This window comes from Eutrigla gurnardus (genome assembly GCF_963514095.1).
Source record: "Eutrigla gurnardus genome assembly, chromosome: 8".
Classification (NCBI taxonomy): Eukaryota; Metazoa; Chordata; class Actinopteri; order Perciformes; family Triglidae; genus Eutrigla; species Eutrigla gurnardus.
In genome coordinates, this window is record NC_139922.1 from 2,482,755 (window position 1) to 2,505,743 (window position 22,989).

The window sequence follows — 22,989 nt, forward strand, 5'->3', positions numbered from 1 at the left end:
CGGGGCTTTTCTTGGGAACCTGCTCCACATTGCAGTTGCACCACATTGTCCACAAGATGGCAGAAGTAGGCCTGAATCCAACAGCAGCATCCTCTCCTCACATTTTACCCTAAATTTAAACCGTGAGGACTATTTTTAGTGGCTGTGCCTGTTGGAGCTGATCCTGGACAGCTACACGTTCCTATAGACCGTCCCTGGAGGACCTTATAGCACTTCTGAGAGTATGGTGAGCTACAGCATTTCACCTTCAGGCAGGAAGTAGAATGTCATGCTGTCCTATATTAGACAGAGGTACTGTGGTGTACATGTTGAATTTATTTGGGTGCCAGTTTGTAGTAAATCTAACATCCTTTGTACCAGGAACTCCAGGGTCAGGAGGAACAGGGGGAAAAAGACCACCTGAACTGGACCAAGACCAGATTGTATTGAGACCGAGACAAGACCAAGAATTTGAAGGGTTGACAGTCAGTCAATACCAACACCATGACTTTGAGGGGTTGATACCGAGTCAAGACAAAAACCAAGGCAGGGGGAAGGTACGTGTCCACAGGCAGCGGTGTTTCCCCGCGTCCCATTCATTGTCTATGTGAAAAGCCGTGCAATGCATTCTGGTAGCGTTGCGGCGAATGTCGAGAGACGGCGCGCGAGTTGGCCGCTCCTCATTTGCATAAAGTTTAAGTTGAATCTACTTTATGATAATCAGAGGCGCCGGGCTCGACTCGCCGCCTCGCAAACGCTCGCGAAAATCTTCTATACTGAATGTTGTCGATCTAAGATAAAGACAGATTCAGCAACTGCATAGCTTATTTCTCGCTTGAAATGTTTTCAGAAACACCTTTCGGTGAACTATTTCCGTAAAATAAGAGAAAGTTTCCAAACGAGCCGCCATGTTGGTCTGCGTGAACTCCGGAGCAGAGAGGACAGCTGTGAAAGCGATCGTCCAATCAGGTGCAGCCATGAAGTGTGCGCCCGTCAATCATCCTCTAGTGGCAGCCCACCAAGCGTGCAATACTGGGAAGCGGCGCGTCAACTCGCGTTTAAAATCGCCCCTGTGGACACGTACCTTAAGACTACGGGCCCTAGTTTCGTAGACCAGTCGCAGTCAGCACGCAGCGGGGTGTGTCCGCCTCGACTTTGCAAGTTTCGTGCACCGCGCAGGCTCGCGCAGGCACGCCTCCCGTCTCGCCCACCCGCGCAAGTGGGAAAGAGGGAGGAGAAGAAGGCGTGCGTGGGAGACGAGGAGGAGACAAGGCGTGGACTAGGATTAATACAGCCGATTCAGATCTTCACCAATCAAATGAGCTCCTCTCCTCACCTTTAATGCGTTAGGGGAGGTTCACTGCAAGTTCCGTCACTTGACAACCCAATAACAGAAGCAGCGCTGCCGCTCCAACCACGCGCATCGCACACTGTGCGTGCATAAAGTCATAATAATTATAATGCCGATATTATATCACTATAGAAATTGTAGGCACATTTTAGGCATGTATATCACAAAACAGGGTCAGGGTGCACAGCTCATCATCTGCGCTCCACAGCTGCACCGGATTCCCCGTCCAACACCAGAACGGCGGGACACCGGGATCTCGCGTGCCGCTCAGAACAGCTGCAGCCCCAACTCCGGTTCCAGCTCGTGGCAAAGTTGCGCGTTTCTCCATACTGCGGAGGCGCGAGACCAGGCACGAGCTGCTGTATTTTTTTTTAAAATATTTTTTCAGGCATAGACGCATTTTATTAGCAGTTGATAGAAAACAGGAGTTTCCGTTACGCGTGCAATCCGCCTTTGATCTGACGTCAGATGTGACCGGACAATCTATATAGATATAAATTCACGTGTTGATTCAATTAGTTGCATTAAATAGTGTTTGTTGTGATTATTTCTTGCATTTAAATGTGCCTGGAACTGTGGAAACCTGCCTGTGAGGTCTCGGTGACGTGTGCGCACTGCGCGCCGGTCAGCCAAACTGCCACTCCGCCAGCTGTAATTCGCCTTGAATGAATGGACTTTATTTGCGCCTTACGCCAAGAGTAGACTAGGTTGGAGTTGGCGGGCTTTCTGCGAAGTCTCGGCGAGGCTTTTTGCCACGAAACTTCCGCTGCTCCAAGCTGAATCTGTGACGCCTCCCCCTGCTGCGCCGCCACACCCATCTTGGTGCAGGCGATCCACCAAACTGCCAAACTGACCGTGCGCAAGGCTGCGCGGGTCGAAAATTGCATTAGGCCGGCTCCGCCACCCTCCGCCACCCTGCGCTGCGCCACGAAACTAGGGCCCTACATCAAAAGACCAAGGAAAAGCCAGACTACATCAAGACCAAGAGAAAGGCATGGAGTGTCCAAGTCAAGGCAAAGCCAAGGCAGGGTGAGACTGAGTCAAGACCAAGTTCAAGGCAGGGCGAGAAAGTCAAGACCAAGACCAAGGCTGAGTGAGACCAAGTCAAGACAAAGACCGAGGCAGAACCAAGACCAGATTGTATTGTGACTGATACAAGACCAAGACTTTGTGGAGTTGAGACCAGGTCAAAATAAGTCAAGCCCATGAGCAAAGCAAGGAGAGACCAAGTCAGGACAAAGACCAGGCCAGTGCACAATGTCCCATCCTCCATGACACACGTAGGATAAATGTGGAACATGCAGACCACCTCTTTCCTTGCTACAGACAGTAAACTGTGTGAAGTGGACCATCAGAAATCATCAAAGGCATCATAGAGAGAAGTTTATGGAACACTCCATTGTTTTCTATGTACATGACAATAATGATGAATACACAGGCATTTTAGTGATATCCTTGCAGCTGTGGTCTGGACTGATGCAAAATCCAGAGACCTCTATGTCTGAAACAAAACAAGACTGATTCTGAGACCTTCAAAAAGTGGTCTTGAGACCGGTATCATGACTGAGACCGATCTCGAGTATTACAACACTGGTGTCTACCTTCTACAGCGAATTCCAAACATCCAAAAACACCTTATTGGGCCTTGAACAAGTCAAGTTCAACTATTTCCATTCCTCCAAGTCCCACAGTCAAAGTCTAGATCTATCTATCTATCTATCTATCTATCTATCTATCTATCTATCTATCTATCTATCTATCTATCTATCTATCTATCTATCTATCTATCCATCCATCCATCCATCCATCCATCCATCCATCGGTCTGTCTGTCTAAAATGATGAATTGAGAGAGATGATTTTGCTATGTGGCATTCTTGGCTGTCTGACGGGTTTCCTGCTCAGAACAACCATGGGGGTAATATATATATATATATATATATATATATATATATATATATATAATGTATGTATGTAATATATGTAATGGTTGACCTGAAACCTTTGACCACTATATATATATATATATATATATATGACATATATATACTGTATATATGGTCAAAGGTTTCAGGTCCACCATTACACCGTTTGTCCAGCAGAGAGCACTGGCAAGTCAATTTTCAATCAGAATAAATGCTTGTTATGTTATGTTGTTATTTGTTGGTCACAATCCTTTAAAATAAAATCAATCCCTTCAATTGTTTGCGTGCTTTTGTAGAAAAAAAGTAAAAGCTATTGGCCTATAAAATAATAAGAACAAATGTAGGTTTGTGTAGGTCAGTGTTGACCTCAATAACCAGCATCGCTCCACTTGCCATTGCTTTATTTATGCAAAAACTGAACAAGAAGCCAGAAGATGCTCCAAAAGAAAAGTCCATGCGTTAGCTGACAGAATGATTAAAGCCCATGAATCCACTATAAAAGGTTATTTTGGGACAGGCACACCCACAGCTCTCCCTCGCAGCGGAACACAGACGTGGACACATTTAGTTGCTTTCCTGCCAGAGTTGCAACATGGAGGAGGCTGTGCAAACATTTTCTACATTCCTTAACCGTGAGGGTGGAAGGCTATTCTCTGTGCTGGACGGCTTTATCACAGCAACCTTGAAGACATTTCAACTTTATCAGCAGTGGCAGCGGCAGGCTGAGGCCTCCAACTGGAATCAAACCTGTGGAGTTCGCTACAAACACCACTATGGACTGGTTTATGGAACCTTACTCACTCACTGTGCTTTTATCTGGACAACGTTACTTCATTAAACGTTACATTTACGTGTATGACGTCTATGTTTTGTGTTGCAGAGATATCTAGTGCAATGAGTCAGTCTTGTAATACCACTTGTACCTGAGGAGGCGATAGTGAGTCATTGTAGCATCCAGTCTATCCTCAGTCAAGCACAAGAGGATCATCAATAAACAAGAGGTCTACAATAGTAGCTCACATTAGTCCAGAGACCAGACTATGTGGAGAAACCAGAGACTGTCTGTGGTCCCCCAAAGGTCTAGATAGTAGCTCACATTAGTCCAGATACCAGACTTCATTTCATTGCTTGAGTCATTATGGACAAAATTGTTGAACTAGTTATCAAATTCTGTCAAGCCAATTTTATATCTTTATTTATGATTTTTTCCTGGAAATGTCTCCTAAATTGAACAGTTGCTCTCAGGTGAACTTCAGCTTTCACTCACGAGGAGGTGTGTGAAGTATTAGTTGTAACCAATGACAAGCCACTTGTTCACAGTCACTCTGTGTCACCGAGTTCTGACCTTTTTTTTTTTGCACTGGAAAACACTAAGAGAATAAACTCATAATGAAAACATGACAAAGCCATTTGACTGTCTTGTTCATTAATGGTGTCGAGACTTCTTATTTTGATGACACTGGCAGTTTCACTGACATGAATACTTGCTTTGGAGGAATGGACTATCCATTTTGAGCAAGTAAGTCCACTAGGTTTTGCAGTTTGCACTAATTGTTTTGAGAAATGCACTAACTGCTGTGCAAATGTTAATAGTGATGTGAGAAAAGCACCAAAGCGACTGAGAAAAAAAGGGGGGGGGGGGGGTAGCACTGTCACCTCACAGCGAGAGGGTCCCGGGTTTGATTCCCGGGTCGGGTTCGGGTTCCTTCTGTGTGGAGATTGCATGTGGGTTCTCTCCAGGTTCTCCCACAGTCCAAAGACATGCAGGATGGACCTGTCTGTCTCTACATGTCAGCCCTGTGATAGACTGGCTACCTGTCTGTCTCTACATGTCAGCCCTGTGATAGACTGGCTACCTGTCTGTGTCTACATGTCAGCCCTGTGATAGACTGGTTACCTGTCCAGGTGTACCCTGCCTTCGCCCAATGACAGCTGGGATCGGCTCCAGCCCCCCTGCAACCATGAATACAGGATAAGCAGTAGACAATGGATGGATGGATGGATGGATGGATAATATGACTCGTCCTGACAAGTGAACCAAGTCTTCTCTGCTCATAACCCTCTCTGTTTAGACTGGAATACATACCTCATTTAAAAAAACAGTGAAACTCGGCTATTTCTAATAAATACAATGGATGGATTTCAAATCTGATCATGTGGGAGGTGAATCAGAGGCATTGAAACTCAGGGACAGATGGGGGGGTCCAGTGTGGACCAGCCAGGGTTTATGCACAGAAGGCCAATTCATATTATGATTTTATATGTGCATGTGCAGTTTCCATTAAAATGACTGTATGTCATAAAATCAATGAACATAAAACAGTCTTATCAATGGAATCATCCTCATCTCCCTTTTCTCACTGAACAACATGACATCAGTCACTCAACACACACTTGTAACAATGAGAAGCAACAATGGAGCTGTAAGCTTCATGCTCAGCCAACTGAGGCAGAATAAGACTGCACACACACACACACACACGTACATACATAAACACGTACATACACACACATGCAAGTACACACACACACGTACACACACACACACACACACATGTACACACACATACATGCACACACACATACACATACACACACACACACACACACACACACACACACCAAACCACAGTCGCATATTCATTTCTGGTTCAATCCTAACTCCTGCTGAATCTCAGCTTCCCTGCTCATTCTGCCTCCTTTGTCTCTTGTTCTGCCTGCCTGTCTGTCTGTCTGTCTGTCTGTCTGTCTGTCTGTCTGTCTGTCTGCTGTGTTAGGTTTTGTGCGGTTTGACTCCAGATTACAGTAATATCAGAAACCTCGAAGATTAAGTGAGCTGGTCTGAGAGAGGGATGCAGAGTCATGTGACACCGGGGTCAAGAAGACAGTGATGGAGGGATTGTAAAGGAAGACAGTAGGGAGACGGACGGAGGAAGGGGGGGTCATTAGATGAAGGGGGAAGTCCCTCCTGATTGATCTGTCTCTCTGCTCAGCATGTAGCCTCAGTGAGCTGCAGCGACGGCATTGTCACATGACCGAAGTGGTCGGCCAGTGGCGGTATTAAGGGAGCGTTGAGCCTTGTTGTGGATTAGCCTTGTGAACAGATATGCTACAGGCTAACAGATGTGCTGCAGGCTAACGCTGCTCTCTGCTAGGTTCGACAGGACGACATCAGCAGCAGGACGATGGAACAGAACTAACCAGAGAAGGCAAGTTCTGAAGAAGTGGTGAACGCTCCCTGATGACAAGCTGAAGCCAAATATGAATTGCTACCTTTGAAAACTTAGAATAATGTCCAGAATATATAAAAACTGTGAAATAATGCAGGGTTTGTTGAAAAGCCATGTGACCAATATTTGAACTGCGACCGTGCAAAAAGTATGAATGCTTTAAAAAGGTGGATTCATGTGAGAAAGTCCTAATCTTTGTGAACGTTACACAGTTTGAATGTTGGACTTTCTATCTGGAAGTGTGAATGACTAGATGAGTGCTGAAAATGCTTTAAAAAGTATGAATAGTGAGGATTTTTTGAAGATTCCTTAATCTGCTAGAATGAGAAAAAAATGGTCGAAAAACATCAAATATCTATGAAATGATGAATGATATCAATTAGAAACATAGACGCGGTCAATTCCCAATTGAGATGAATATTCTTGAGAGAACACATTGAAAAATTAGTTAAGGGCCAAACTTTCTGACCCAGAAGATATAATAAGTAAAAAATAAATAATTCTGTGAATTCCTCCTGCATTCACAACTAATAAGCAAAAATTAAGCAGCTCAGACATCATAGCTGATGGTGAAGATCAAACCTCCTCATTGGTTGATGGATGCTAGCCAGACTGGTATCTGTTGTTTATCTCAGTATGACTTTATTATTCATGTCTGTATTCCTTCATGTGTGCTGACTCTGAGTCATTCCATCTTTTACAATCACACATCGCAAAGGTCGTCTTCGGCTCCTCCTCCAAGAACTGTGATTTACTAGATGTCTTTAATTCAGACCACAAAGCTGCTTTCCTCTGCTGTCCCATCACTCTGTCTCACATGTTACCTGCTGACTGCAGCTGGTTTATTCCCATGACAACACTTCACCAGGATCCCGATGGATCCCGATGGATCACCATCTCACCGTCGTTCCCTCTGTGACCACGCTGCTGCAGTGAAAACACTAACACCAAACCAAATAGAGTTGTTCCGAATTCCGATACCAGTATCGGAAATGCCTCCGATACTGCCTAAAATGCTGGCATCAGTATCGGCGAGTACTGGAGTCCAGGCACCGATCCGATACCACCTAATTCATTTTTCCGTTAGCTTTGACACAGTTCTTCTTCGCCACTCTTAAAACAGTTGCGCTGTGCTGCCGGCGGCACCTACTGTTTTTTCGAGGGGCGAAGAAGAATTGATCACGTGAAACCTGTTAAAAGGAGCTAATGTTAGCGCCTAATGTTGGCGGTCTGGCAGTACTTCACAGTGGATGTTCCCACCAGTAAGACGGTGACATGCAACACAGGGCTCTCACACACATTTCAACCTGTTCGTACATGGCATGCGCTCTAACCTCTCCCCCAACTGCGCGCCATGTGTTATTTTTAACAGTTCACCGAAATGTGTTTCTGAAAACATTTTAAGTGAGAAATAAGCTATGCAGTTGCTGAATCTGTCTTTATTTTAGATTGACAACGGTCAGTTTAAAAGATTTTTGAGAGCTTGCGGGAGGCGGCGCCGTCTCTCGAAACTCGCCGCGACGCGAAGGCATTGCATGGCTTCTTACATAGACAATGAATGGGTAGCGTGGAAATAATGCTGCCTTTGGACACGTACCTTCAGCCCTGTGCAACATATCCAAAGACTCAATTTTGAGAGGTGGCACGAGAACGGCACGTTGAAAATTTGCACTACTGTTTTATACTGTTCTATTTAAAAATAAATGGCTTCCATTTGCTGTATTCATTCATGTTTTACAAAGGGTTTAACCTGAGCCAGGCCTTACCACAATGATAATCTTATCACAGTCATGCAGGCGTAGTATGATCTTACACTCTGGTTTCAGTATCGGTACTTGGTATCGGCCATTACCCACAGCACGAGTATCGGAATCGGTATCAGGAGGGGAAAATGGTATCGGAACATCTCTAAAACCAAACACTGTTACACAACCGATGCCAAACTCTACACAATCAAACTCTTTCTCAATCCAGACGATCGATTATAAAAAGACATTGAGTCTTTTCAAAATAAACTTCACAGGAAGGGTTGATGTTAGTTTAAGGAAAGATTCTGGTTGATGTTAAAACCAGTCACCTGATTAACAAGTGACATAACACAATAATTGTGAAGTCAATACAGCATAGCATCACAATATGTTGCATGGCAAAACGGTATCGATACATGGACAAGTACCATCTTCTATCATATAAACCGTTAATGTTCAAAATACTAATGAACCTTTTGGTCATTTAGAAGCAGAGACAACCAGACAAACGTTCACCTGCAGGCAACAAGAACCGTTTTAACATGAGATCAAAGTTCCACTATATATATATATATATATATATGTGTGTGTGTGTGTGTGTGTGTGTGTGATGTTTTTGTGTCTTCGAAGCCATGTGGGCTGTGGCACTTTGAACAACACATTCTTGTCATTTTAAAACAGCATCCCGTTCATAGTGCTGCCTACGAAGAGTAGAGGCAATGGGCACGACACCAGAGCTATTCAAATGTTTTTACTTTTGCTCAATTTATCTTCCTTTAATTGCCTCACAAAGCACTGTGTAACATTTGCTTGTGCTTTATGAATACAACGTGTATTTTATGCTGACAGACTGGAGATGCTGATTGGTTAGCTTTACATGAAATATCAAAGCTTCAATGACTTCTTTCTTGCAGATTATGGAAAGAGGGATTAGTGAAAGAGTCCCAGGTCCCAGAGTCTTCCAGTCATCTGCTCTCCAGTGGAACCTCCATCTGAAGCCGATATGACCCACATTCACATGAGACAACAGCCACGTTACTTAAAGGCTTAGTTCCAACCCAGTTAGTTCACATAGACTACGCATGGCTTCTGAGAGACTGTTGGACTGGAGACTCACAACAGCACAATAAAAACATGATAACCACTTCCCACACATGTATACCATCCAGGAAGCTCTCCACCTTACACATCCCTCATGCACACTGACCTTGACCTCCAACATGCTGCCCTCAATGGCAACAAAATGCAAACCGACGTCAAACTACAGTTTGAGATTGTTTTTGATCCTGTTTATCATGTTGCTTCTGTTTCTGGTTCTCAGCTCTTGGAAACACCTTGTGTTCAACAAACACAGTTTTAAAATGTTGTGACTAAAGTATTGTGATAATATCGTAACAAGATAATATTATATTATGATAATATCTTATCGTGATAATACCATATTGTGATAATATCGTATCGTGATAATATACCGTGATATCGTAATGTAATAATTAGGGGTGTGACGAGATCTTGCAAGATTAAACTTTTTCTTGTTGCGTTAAAAATCTGTCTCGCAAGATTTGTGAGCTATACATAGCTGAGGTTTTACAAACAACTGTTACTGACTGGGAGCTTAAAAAACCCAACCACGGCATCGCTTATTGTTACTGACAATGCAGGTTATATGGACGTGGCCGTGGCGGGATTGAAGCCGCACATTAAGTGTTTTGTGCACACTATAAATCTTGCAACCCAAGCTGGCCTCGGTGTTCCCCGCGTCACTCGTTTGCTCGGGGGGTTGAGACGGGCATAGTTCAACGTCTAATTCCCACCCTGGTGATAAAATCGTATGATGATAACATCGTATTGTGATAGCATTGTATCGTGATAACATCGTATTGTGATAACATTGTATCGTGATGGCATTGTATCGTGATGACATCAACTCGTGATAACATAGTGTTGTGATTATAATAATAATAATACATTTTATTTAGAGGTGCTTTTCAGGACAATCAGGTCACCTTAAAAAGACAATCAAAAATGACAGCTAAAATTTGAAAAAGACACATGAACAACACAGCACAAGTGAATGTTAAAATTGAGTAAATCTTAAAATCTGCAGCAGAGTGATTGCAATGGGAGGGAATAAGCCAGTTTAAAAAGGTGGGTTTCTAAGCAGGATTTGAAGGTTGAAAGTGAGTCAATGGGCCCTAGTTTCGTGGTACAGCGCAGGTTGGCGGAGCCGGTGCAATGCAAGTTTCGACCAGCGCAGCCTTGCGCACGGTCAGTTTGGCAGTTTGGTGGCTCACCTGCGCCAAGATGGGTGTGGCGGCGCAGCAGGGGGAGGCGTCACATATTCAGCTTGGCGCAGCGGAAGTTTCGTGGCAAAAAGCCTCGCCGAGACTCCGGCGAAAGCCCGCCAGCTCCAACCTGGTCTACTCTTGGCGCAAGGCGAATTACAGCTGGCAGAGTGGCAGTTTGGCTCACCGGCGCGCAGTGAGCACACGTCACCAAGACCTCACAGGCAGGTTTCCACAGTTCCAGGCACATTTAAATGCAATAAATAATCACAACAAACTCTATTTAATGCAACAAATTGAATCAACACGTGAATTTATATCTATATAGATTGTCCCGTCACATCTGACGTCAGATCAAAGGCGGATGGCACGCGTAACGGAAACTCAGCCTGACTGAATGACACAGCTGAAACTTGGACCTCTCGGACCAAAACATCAGTTTCATCCTGGGAAAAGTTTGGCCGTCTGACGCTGCTGCTGCCTTCGGTCCAGCGCCGCCGCTAGCCATTTTGGTGCCCTAAGCAGAATTCCTTTATGACAGACTTCACACTAGGGATGCAAATTATCGAGTAATTCATTAACTGATAGTTGTTTTATCTTATCGATCGATGATCCATTAATTGATAAGCGGCAATTCTTCTGAGAAGAAATTGCACAAATTTAGAAAATGCAAATCATATTTTGAATAATTTCATTTTAATGCATCAATTTGGTGAATATTGAGATCCAAAATATGACATATCGTTTCCTGACCAATTTCTTACAAACTGCTGGTTCTGATCCAAATGTTGACATACTAAATGGGGTTGAGGAGTTTAAGCATTCAAGAAAAGATGAAAACAAAAATGACTAAAACACAGTGCTGAGCCTTTATACTATTAGTTTATTATGACTATTATTAATATAAGTGGGTGAATATTCCTCAGCCTTCCTTGGTGTTTTGTTTTTGACTGAAGCCTCGTTCACATACGTCGCCACTCGCCTATCTCTGAGCGACAGCTGTCAATGGATGTGAATGTGTTCTAGCGGAATGTGGCCAGGACAGGCGATGCGATGTGGGCGATCGGAGATAAAATAACTTTTCTGCGATGCGAGTGAAGCGAGTACCAAGCAAGTACCAACCAATGTAGAATAGAGATGATTGGCAGTTGACGTATACAGAGAGTTCCACAGAGAGTTGCCGCTTGAAACTAGCCGCCGGGGGCAGTGATTTTTTTTTGCCAGCGAGTAGAATTCAGCAAGAAATCGAGTGATGGCCGAGTAACCACGTATGTGAACGGGGCTATACCCGCACGCACTGTCAAACTTGCCAGCTGAGGGGAGGTAGGCGCGTGGGACGTCTTGCCAAGGCGACGGGGGAAAACAGAACGTTGATGAGCCAAACCAGCCGCGAGAATTTCCCCTTATAATAAGCGCTGCTGCCCTCCTGTTTAGGCCTATCATTAGAGCCGATAATACTCGATAATCGATTAATTGTTTGCATCCCTAACTCACACACTCACAGACTTGTACACTCACAGACTCACACACTCACACACTCACAGACACACACTCAACAGACTTACACACTCACACTCACAGACTTACACACTCACAGAGGTACACGCTCACACTCACACACACTCACAGACTTACACACTCACAGACTCACACACTCACAGACTTATACACTCACACACTCACAGACTTACACACTCACAGACTTACACACTCACAGATTTATACACTCACACATTCACAGACTTACACACTCACAGACTCCCAGACTCACACACTTACACACTCACAGACTCAGACTCACACACGCACGGACTCACACACTCACACACTTACATACTCACACACATACACACAGACTCACACAGTCACACAGTCACAGACTCGCACACTCACATACTTACACACACACACTTACAAACTCAGACTCACATACTTACACACTCGCAGACTCACACACTTTCACACTCACAAGATCACGCACTCAGACTTACACACTCACAGACTTACACACTCAAACTCACACACTCAGGCTCACATACTCACAGACTCACAGAATCACAAACTCACAAACTCACAGACTCAAACACTCACAGACTCACACACTTACAAGACTCACACAGTCACACACTCACAGACACACACTCACAGACTTATACACTTACACACACACACTCACAGACTTACACACTCAAAGACTCATACACTCACTCATACTCACAGACTCACACACTCAACAGACTTACACACTCACACTCACAGACTTACACACTCACAGAGGTACACGCTCACACTCACAGACTCACACACACTCACAGACTTACACACTCACAAACTCACACACTCACAGACTCACACACTCACACAGTCGCGGGGTTAAGGAAAGGCAATAGGAGAACTCAAAAGGATTTAGGAAAAGTCGACCGCGGTGCTCAGAGAATCCAACCGGACTTTCACTAAGCCACGTCATTATAATGCTGCTGATGACTGACAGCTAGTGATCGGCACTGGCAATTGACGCGCGTCTGCGCTGGAGAAACTACAATAATGGACTACAAAAAGCGCGTCCTCCCAATGTTGTTGGGTTCTATAAACAGCTGGCTTCAGGTTGACCAGCTTCAGGTCCAGCAGCTCCTCCTTCCTGTTTGACCGTTTGCTGTATTTACATTTCATTTGTGGTTTTAGTTTTCGTTTCTGTCAAACATTTGTAAAATGATTGAAATAAATAAAAATACCATTAAATTATTATCACTGTCCACACACATTTATCAACACAATTCCAATGACTATATGTCTGCATGAAAGTAATTGTTGAATATGCAAATAAGCATAATGTTTGTTTTCATGAACGGCCGAGGTGTGCTGCACTTTAAATGTTGCTCTCGCAAAGAATTGTTGGTTGGCGTAATCTCCTTTCCTTTCGCATAGGAAGGTCTGTTGTATCCTATGCTAAAGGAGGTCTGTAAGGAAGCATTGGACCTAGGGCTGGGTCATATATTGATTTTTTAACGAGATATGGAACGAGACGCTATAGTCAACATCGATATAAAATAATTTGCGTTTAAAGTACTGCACATTTGGTCCAAATAACAGTAATTTCGTGCCACACCTGCCGCCTGCTCTTTCTCCTTACCTTTAATGCGCCGAGGCGAGGTGCAGTGCAAGTTTCGTCACTTGACAACCCAATGACAGAAGACAGCAGCAGCAGCTTCTTTCTTTCTCTCTCTCTCTCTTCTGTTTCTTTTCTTTTGAATTCTTCTTTATACTCACTCTCTGATGCCGAGGGTGTCTGTGGTTGGCTGAGAGAGATGTGAACTCTTTAGTTTGCATCACAGTTTCAGCTGTGTTAATTCAGTCAGGCTGAGTTTCCGTTACGCGTGCCATCCGCCTTTGATCTGACGTCAGATGTGACGGGACAATCTATATAGATATAAATTCATGTGTTGATTCAATTAGTTGCATTAAATAGAGTTTTTTGTGATTATTTATTGCATTTAAATGTGCCTGGAACTGTGGAAACCTGCCTGTGAGGTCTTGATGACGTGTGCTTACTACGCGCTGGTGAGCCAAACTGCCACTCTGCCAGCTGTAATTCGCCTTGCGCCAAGAGTAGACCAGGTTGGAGCTGGCGGGCTTTCGGCGCAGTCTCGGCGAGGCTTTTTGCCACGAAACTTCCGCTACGCCAAGCTGAATATGTGACGCCTCCCCCTGCTGCGCCGCCACACCCATCTTGGCGCAGGCGATCCACCAAACTGCTTAACTGACCGTTCGCAAGGCTGCCCTGGTCGAAAATTGCATTGCGCCAGCTCCGCCACCCTGCGCTGTGCCACGAAATTAGGGCCCATGATGTCCATTAGCCATTTGCGCGAGCGGCCCCGCGCCGTTCAATGGGAACGGACACACGAGGAGTTCTTGGTGGAAGGCAACACGTCCCGGTTCCAGCCGGACTTACATTGGACCCCCCGAGCTTAGCGCTGAGTCTGCCATAGTCACAACTACAGAGCGGGCTCTGTCAGCGAACTTTCCCCGATGCATCCCTCCACAACACACACACATGCACGCCCACGCACTGGCATCCCAGTTGCGGCAGTGACACGAAAAATAAACAGCCGCAAGAACACAGCTCAACTTTTTCATTTAACAAATTTAGCATTGAGTTTGCAATCAGCACGTTACGAGCACAAGGACGCAGGCAGGCTGGACATGAATGCAGTGGTGCTTGATGTAGAATGATGAGTTGGAACGCGGCAACGCCATCTATCTTATTGCATCAACAAATATCGATATTTATCTCATATCGACATTTTGCTTGAAAATATCGAGATATGAGTTTTGGTCCATATCGCCCAGCCCTAATTGGAGCTTCTTTCCTTTGCATTTAGAGAATTCGAACAGCTCTTATCATGGCGGCCACTTGTTTACTTCTGGGTCACTTCTTCAGTTAGGAACCTTCCTAAGCAAAATAGACTATTCGACTGCAGCCACACTCCGACTGCATCCATGATGGAAGCGGACGCTGTGCTGTTGGTGCTGATGATGACATGTGATCTATTAATCCTGCTCTGATGTACCTGATCATCCTCATTTTATATTGAACCTCCTGATAAAAGCTGCAACGATCATAACGACACACTTTGTGATTCTACAGGCTTAGAGACTATTTGGCGAAATGGTTTATCTCATGGGAGCCTGAATGTACAGAGCATGTTTCATTGTAATCTCTACCAATATTATCACGACATCCATCAATTAGAGAAGGATGTGAGCTCATCTTTTCAAACATCAAATCAAATTCTTCCATCTGGCTCTGTTTCACTACAATACGTCATCGATTCAGCTCCACTTGACAATAGCAACAATCATATTAATATCTCTGTGATAACCACAGACAATGATGCAACAAACCTGCTGTACTGACATAAGTTGCACTCCAACTGATCAATATCCAACCCAGCACCATGTCCTGCTGACGTCAGCCGTTTCCTCTCTCTTCTCTAGAGATGGCTGATGGAGCCACGTAACTCTACTTTCAGAGCTAGCTGGTAAAAACTCAAACATGCTTCGCTTTAAAATAACTATGACGTAAGTGTTCCACGTGATGGATTATTGGTGATTGCTGATTACTAGATGACACCATATATGGCCTTTGTTATGATCATGTCCAATGGACTTGTATTCACATGGCGTCTTTCAAGTCAGCTGACCAGTCACAGCTCTGTACATGAAAGAGTTGGGTGATTGTCTACAGCAGGCCTATTCAATTGGCGGCCCCCCGGGCCCCTTCGATCTGGCCCGCAAAGGAATATTTACTGGCCCTTTTAGTGGAAAAAACCTTAAAACATGCTGGCCGTATAGTGGCCGATATGAGCTGCCCTCTCTCATCTCCGCGCAGCAGTGTAGATTTTCTCCGTAAAGGCTGAGTTATGCTTCCGCGTCGACACAACGCAAGGGGGCTTGCAGACCCCTTACGTCCTTGCGGACCCCCCTTACGTCCAACGCAAGGGCCTGTAAACAAAGTAAACAAATACGCTATAACGAGGCTACGACGATATACGTCAAGAGTCTCGGTCGGTCGGTCAGTCTTTACAAAAACCATAGCGCCCTTTACTGGTGTGGCATTGAATTGCATTTCGACACGTAAACCCAACGCAGAACCATCACGGTCTCCAAGCAACTGCATGGCCGTTGCTTGGATAATCAGGGCTTAAGACGCGCGGCCACAGCAATCCTCACCGCGCGCTCCCGCTACGTTCTTCTTCGTGTACTTTATGCACTTGATGTTGTTCTGATGACCGTTCCGCCTCGTTGAACCACCACGATGTCGCTTTCTACTCTACTTTCTACTCTCTGTCTATGGAAAGGTGACATTTGGTGAATTTTGTGGTATTTTGTAAGTTGTTGCACTCTTCAGACTCGTGGTGTGAGCGGAACCGAGAGAAAATAAAATACCAAGGTGAATGATAAAAAACACGAACCGCAAGATCAAAATAACAAGCAATAAAATTTGCAGGTAAATCAAATCAGGATATGCTTCACAATAAAAGTATGTTTTTATCAGAGACAGAAAATAACTCAGAAAGCCTTTTTTAACCCTGATCCAGGTCCTCGGGGTCTTCATCATGAAAAATTCATCCTGGAATCTGGAGGAGTGAGAAGACCACCGCCTGAGGATCTCACATAAAGGTTCATCAGGGACTAAAAGATCTCGAATGTAGTCTGGAGCCAGGCCACGAAGAGCCTTGGAGGTAATCAATACAATCTCAAAATCAGTCAAACAAACAGGTGAGATGAGCTTTTCCATCTTTGTTCTAGTTCAGAGCAGAGCAGCTGAGGTCTGGACCACCTGTAGTGGTTTAAGGTTTAGGAAGGGAAGAGGAAAGCCTGTTGCCATCATCAAGACAAAAGCAAAATGCAATTTCTGCATCTAGACAGATACAAGTGTTTCTGCTTCATGAGAATTGAGCTGTCGAACAAAGACATCCAGTCCAGACACTTCAACATGCTGAGAGCTGGAGCCCGGGATTGAACCACCGGGTTAACCAACCCCCGGGTAAAGGACCGCCTGCTTCACCCTCGTTACTCTGTTACGTTGGCCGTGAATCCACAAGCATGTTGTTCACAGTAAGGTAGAACAAACATTACTATCTCAAACCAGGTAATTTGTAGTAGAAAATGTGAAGGTGACAGACTTCTAGCTCCACCTCCACATAGCCACCACAATAAAATCACATCAGGTTTCAATGCCACAGAAAGTCTGAATGGGGGAGTAAACCAGTATGGAAGCTTGATGACCTCACTGGTAGTAAACCAGTATGAAAGCTGTTGGAGCCTGAATTCCTAGTAGAGACGCATCTCACTAGAAATTCCTCCATCCACAACTCCAAGGACAGCAACTTTCCTTCACAGGAACCTGAAGACAGCAACCTTTCTTAAGAGGAACAACCAACCCTTCTTCAAGGCCTGGTAACAATCTGGGCATAGCTTAGGACAGAAACTGAATGTGATGACATTAATGTTTCCAAGTGATTTTCTGTTTGATGTATTGTTGAGTTAAGTGTGTAACCTTAGTTCAGTTGTTAGTGATCTAGAACAGACAGTTAGCATGCTCACTAATCCAACTTTCCTAACGGCTCTACATATATTACACTAATTATACACATATAGAAACCTGTTCTCCAAGCAGAACCACACGGCCTCCCACAAAGAACACCCCCACTCCACATGGCTGACTGGTCGACACCCACAGCGGCCATCTATCCCCATCCTGCCTGTCTTTGGACTGTGGTAGGAAGCCGGAGAACCCGAAGAGAACACGGGGAGAACATGCAAACTCCACACAGAAGGACCCCGACCCGGGAATCGAACCTGGGACTCTCTTGCTGTGAGGCAACAGTGCTACCCACTACACCACCATGCAGCCTAATTATATTGATGTCTGTTATTAGACGTCTGTTATTATTATATGTCTGTTATTATACCTGCTATTATAAGCAATATTAAGCGTCCATTATTACATGTCACATTAAACCTCTGTTATTACACATTAGTGTGTTAGCAGCATGCTAACAATTTAGCTAGCTAGCGTTCTAGCAGCATCTATACAGGAGTATTCTGTCTGTGATGTAACTCATACTGATTATATACACTATATTGCTAAATGTATTCACTCAGTTCCAGTGAAAAGAACTCTGAATGCTTCAGCATACCAAGAGATGTTGGACAATTCCATGCTCCCAACGTTGTGGAACAGTTTGGGGATGGCCCCTTCCTGTTCCAACATGACTGTGCACCAGTGCACAAAGCAAGGTCCATAAAGACATTGAGGAGAGAGTTTGGTGTGGATGAACTTGACTGGCCTGCACAGCATCCTGACCTCAACCCGATAGAACACCTTTGGGTGTATGCGTGCGGGTGTGCGTGGGTATGTGTATGTTTGTGTGTGTGGGTGTGTATGTCTGTGCATATGGCTATGTGTGTGCGTGAGTGTGTATGTCTCTGTGTATCTCTGTGTGTATATTTGTGGGGGTGGGAGGCTTGGGTTTCATGGTGTTCTTTGTTGTTCATACCTTTTTTCGTTTTTGTTTTGTTCGCTTTTATTTTCTGTGAGGCACTTTGTGCTACTTTTAAGTATGAAAAGTGCCATATAAATAAAGTTTAATTTGATTTGATTTGATTTGGGATGAATTAGAGTGAAGACTGAGAGCCAGGCCTTCCCATCCAACATCAGTGTGTGACCTCACAAATACACTCCTAAACCTTGTGGAAAGCCTTCTTGAAGCTGTTATAGCTGCAAAGGGTGGACCAACTTCATATTAAACCCTATGGATTAAGAATGGGATGTCACTTAAGTTCATATGTGAGTCAAGGCAGGTGAGCGAGTACTTTTGGCAAGATAGTGTATGTTTACATGATGCATATTTGTGCTTGGTCTACATACTGGACTCACTCGCGTGCTAGCACCACAACCACTCCTATTTTCACAAAGAAAAGGTACAAATCTTTACTCCTGGTGAATATATGACTTGTGTGGTTCAGTGAAGTGGCCGGTCACAGACAGCTTTAAGTCAGACATGTAGTTTTCACACAGACCCAGTGCTGTCTCAGCAGAGTAGCTCTGCCATCTGTCTGGTCGCTATAGAAACCACAGTGTGTAAAAGCTCTGCTGTGGACACCGTTTACAGCTTCGGAGCTACGTTAGCGTTGTGGTAGCCATGCTGCTGCTACGGAAGCATTAACCATGGGGGAAACGCCGTATGAGCTTTTAAAGCTGCTACTTCTTACAGATGCTAAACCTGCAATGCAAGGTTGCCATATCTTCCAAACTTGTTATTTTGCATACAACCAGGATGAGCCGGATTCAGATCAGTCGTGTTGAGGATGTGCGACATGTGTGATGTCCTGTACACTCCGCACAGGAGGTCCAGACGCTGGATGGAGCTAACATGACATCAGTAGTCTGCAAATCCAAAACATCCTCAAAGAGCCGACGAGCTTCTGCATTCAGATCAATGCTAGAGCGTCCCCGCTGCTGGGTGATCAGCAGCATGAGAGCATGTGGGTGTGCTGCAGTGCAGCAGGGAGGCCTGACACGTTACAGAACCACCAATGCTATTTCTGGAGCCGGAGATGCTTCTAAGTGAAGAGGTGTGTTGGTTATTTGGGATGTGGAGCTTGGATACACATCCAGCAGGTCTCATTTGTGGGAACCAGCAGTGACACCGGACATACGCTCTATCCCTCTAGATGAGCTGCTTGCTCACCAGAGGCGATGAGGCCAGGTGATAGGGCTGCAACGATTCATCGAGTTACTCGATTAACTCGATTATGAAAATTCCTCGAGGCAAAACATCTGCCTCGAAGCCTCGTTAAATTCCTATGACGCGCCTATGTGCAGGGATCCGATTGTTCCACACGGACCGTTGTTCAGGAAGCACACCAGCGCGTCATACACGGTCATTCATTCTGAATTTAGTTGGCGCGATGGCGGAAAGTCAGCCTCAGAATGTCCGTAAACGACAGAGAGTATCGGGGCTAAACAACGGTATCCTGCTTGCCCATGTGAGCGATTTATTTCTGACAACAAAACGAATGCGTAAAGTTGTAAAATGTGTGACTAGATGTCTCCTCGTCTCCGTGGCGCATTTATCCGTTTTGTTTATGTATATCGATCACTTCTCATCCGCCATCTTGCGAGTGACGTATAGAGTTACGTTTATGCATCGGACGCTCGTATTGGCTCCCGTAGCAGCTTTTACAGCCAATCGGAAAGCCTGATTTACGCTTGGCTGTGAGTTGTTGTGTTTGCCCAAACGGACGGAGGAGTTCAAAGCAGAGAAAAGAATGGTCAAACAGTTACTGTAGTGATAGAGAAAGCTAAATACATAAATGGCACAGAAGAAGTACACTATATACACACATATTTAGGGCAGGGAGAGGAAAGGGCCATTGCTGGCAAAACAAAACGTAAATTAAATGTTATCCATGTTTTATCCAAGTTGATTTAACTGTATTGTTGTTAAATTCTCACTGGCACTTAATAAATGGGCTTAGTTTTGGAGCCAAATTTTGGAGTTGGAATGAATACCTCTGTTTATTTTTTTTAGAAATGCTTGATCATTTTACAGCCACATCATTTTCGTTATGCATTATTTGTTTTGGTTGTTTAAAAACGCTTTTTTTTTTTATCCGATTCCTCGATTAATCGATCGATAAAGTGCTAAATTAATTGATTACAAAAAGAATCGATAGCTGCAGCCCTACCAGGTGACGGAGATAACGTGGGACAAATCGGCTGCCACTGTGGAGCGTTGGAGAACATGGAACCCTTACACCTGGGCCCTCATTTATCAACCGTGTAGAAAAGGTTCTACATGTTGTCTGGATTTATCAAACATGCACACCAGCGTTGATACATCCCACATGTTCTAAACCACCTGATCGTACACATGTGGCTCATTTGCATTCAGAAACACCCCCAATTAACCATATATGGTAACAAAACATTTCTGCAACAGAAATGGAGGTGCTGTCATTCAGTTGACTTGGTGCAGGTGTATTATTATTATTAGTGCTGTCAGTTAAACGCGGTATTAACGCCGTCAACGCAAACCCATTTTAACAGCGTCAATTTTTCTCTCGCAAAATTAACGTTCTTTTTGGCCTCGCAAACTGTGTAGTTTTTTTCACATGCTATTGCAACAACTAGTGATGTTAGAAAAACTACAACACCACACCGGGGGCCTGTACTATGAAGCAGGATTTGTGCTTAGCGAGGTAACTTAAGCGTTAACTCTGGGTTTTCCGTCCTACGACGCTGGTTCACTTCTTACGGGGGTAGATCGCCATGGTAACTTACGCTGTGGAGCTAACCTGCTCCGGATCAGGTTATGTTCCTGATAAGGGATCAACATGGAGAAACACACCGCTGACTGACCAATCAGCTCTCTTGGTGCGCCGATATAAAAAAAAGAAGCTTGGTGGATCGTGAGAGGGTCTCGTAGGAGAACTATAGAGTGTACTGAGACCGGCAAAACCCTTTTTCTGTCCCTGACGATGTTTTTTATGAGAGATACAGATTCTCATTGGAGGGAAAGACTTTTCTTTGTCAGCATACAGCCTACTTACCACTTTGAATTATGTTTTTATATTTATTTGATTTGCTCCCAAGTCCGTTTTACACCGCCGGGATTGCAGCTGAAAGAATGTGGCTGATATAATTGTAAATCACGTTATAAGAATACATCCAAGCAACACATTAATAATTTTAAAGTTATATGTTTGGCCTTTTATTGCGGAAGGACATTATAAGACTTAAAGGGACGAGAGAAAGTGATGACATGATTTAAAAGACGGCCGAAGCGCGGATTCGAACCCAGGTGGGGTGGTAACTCTACCACTAAGCTATCGGCGAAGTTAAAATGACCATTTAATCAGTCAGATCTTGTAGTGTCCTTATGATGGGGCAGTCATATTATACTACTAATACTATTAATAAAAAGATTTTGAACGGAAGTTTCATTTCAACAGTTGCCAGGTGGTTCGCTTGATAAGACTTCAGTCATATGGTTTGACTGTTGTGAAGGCAAGGCAAGGCAAGGCAATTTTATTTGTATAGCACATTTCATACACAAGGCAGACTCAAAGTGCTTCACGTCATAAAACAAAGTGAGAAGAAAAAAGAAAAAAAAATAGAAGAATTAAAAGAAAATAAGAAAAATTTTAAAAATGCATTACAGAAAGAAAATAGAATAAAAACATATTTGCAATAATTAAAAACAGTGCAGACATTAAAAGATTTAGCAGAAAGCTATGGTGAACATAACAGTTTTCAGTCTAGTTTTAAAAGTGGTCAGAGTTGGGGCAAGTCTTACATCTTCAGGAAGTTTATTCCAGCCATTTGTTGCATAGTGACTAAATGATGCTCTCCCGTGATTGTTGTTTACTCTGGGAATCACTAACAGATTGGTCTCAGAAGATCTTAGTGGTCTAGAAGTCTTATGTAGTGGGAGCATATCAGTGATATACTTCGGTCCTAGACCATGTAGTGATTTATATGTGAGCAGGAGGATTTTGAAATCAATCCTCTGACATACAGGGAGCCAATGTAAGGATTTAAGAATTGGTATAATGTGCTCACATTTTTTGGTCTTTGTAAGAACTCTAGCAGCAGCGTTCTGAACAAGCTGTAGCTGCCTGACAGTTTTTTTCGGAAGACCTGCAAGGAGACCATTACAGTAGTCTAGCCTACTAGTAATAAAGGCATGTACAAGTTTTTCTAAGTCTTGAGCTGACATGAGCCCTCTAAGTCTTGCTACATTTTTTAGGTGATAGTAGGCTGATTTTGTTACTGATTTAACGTGACTGTCGAAATGTAAATCAGAATCCATAATAACCCCAAGATTTCTGGCTTTGTTTGAGGTTTTCAGGGACAGAGAGTGAAGGTGTTGAATTACTTTAAACCTTTCTTTTTTAGCAC

The 22,989-nt window shown here is 44.1% G+C and overlaps 1 protein-coding gene across 2 annotated transcripts in view; it reads right to left on the reverse strand.

Moving 5' to 3' along the window:
• The window catches only part of prkcz (protein kinase C, zeta), a 163,739-nt gene that overhangs the window by 87,451 nt on the left and 53,299 nt on the right, over window positions 1-22,989 (reverse strand). The window lies entirely within an intron of this gene.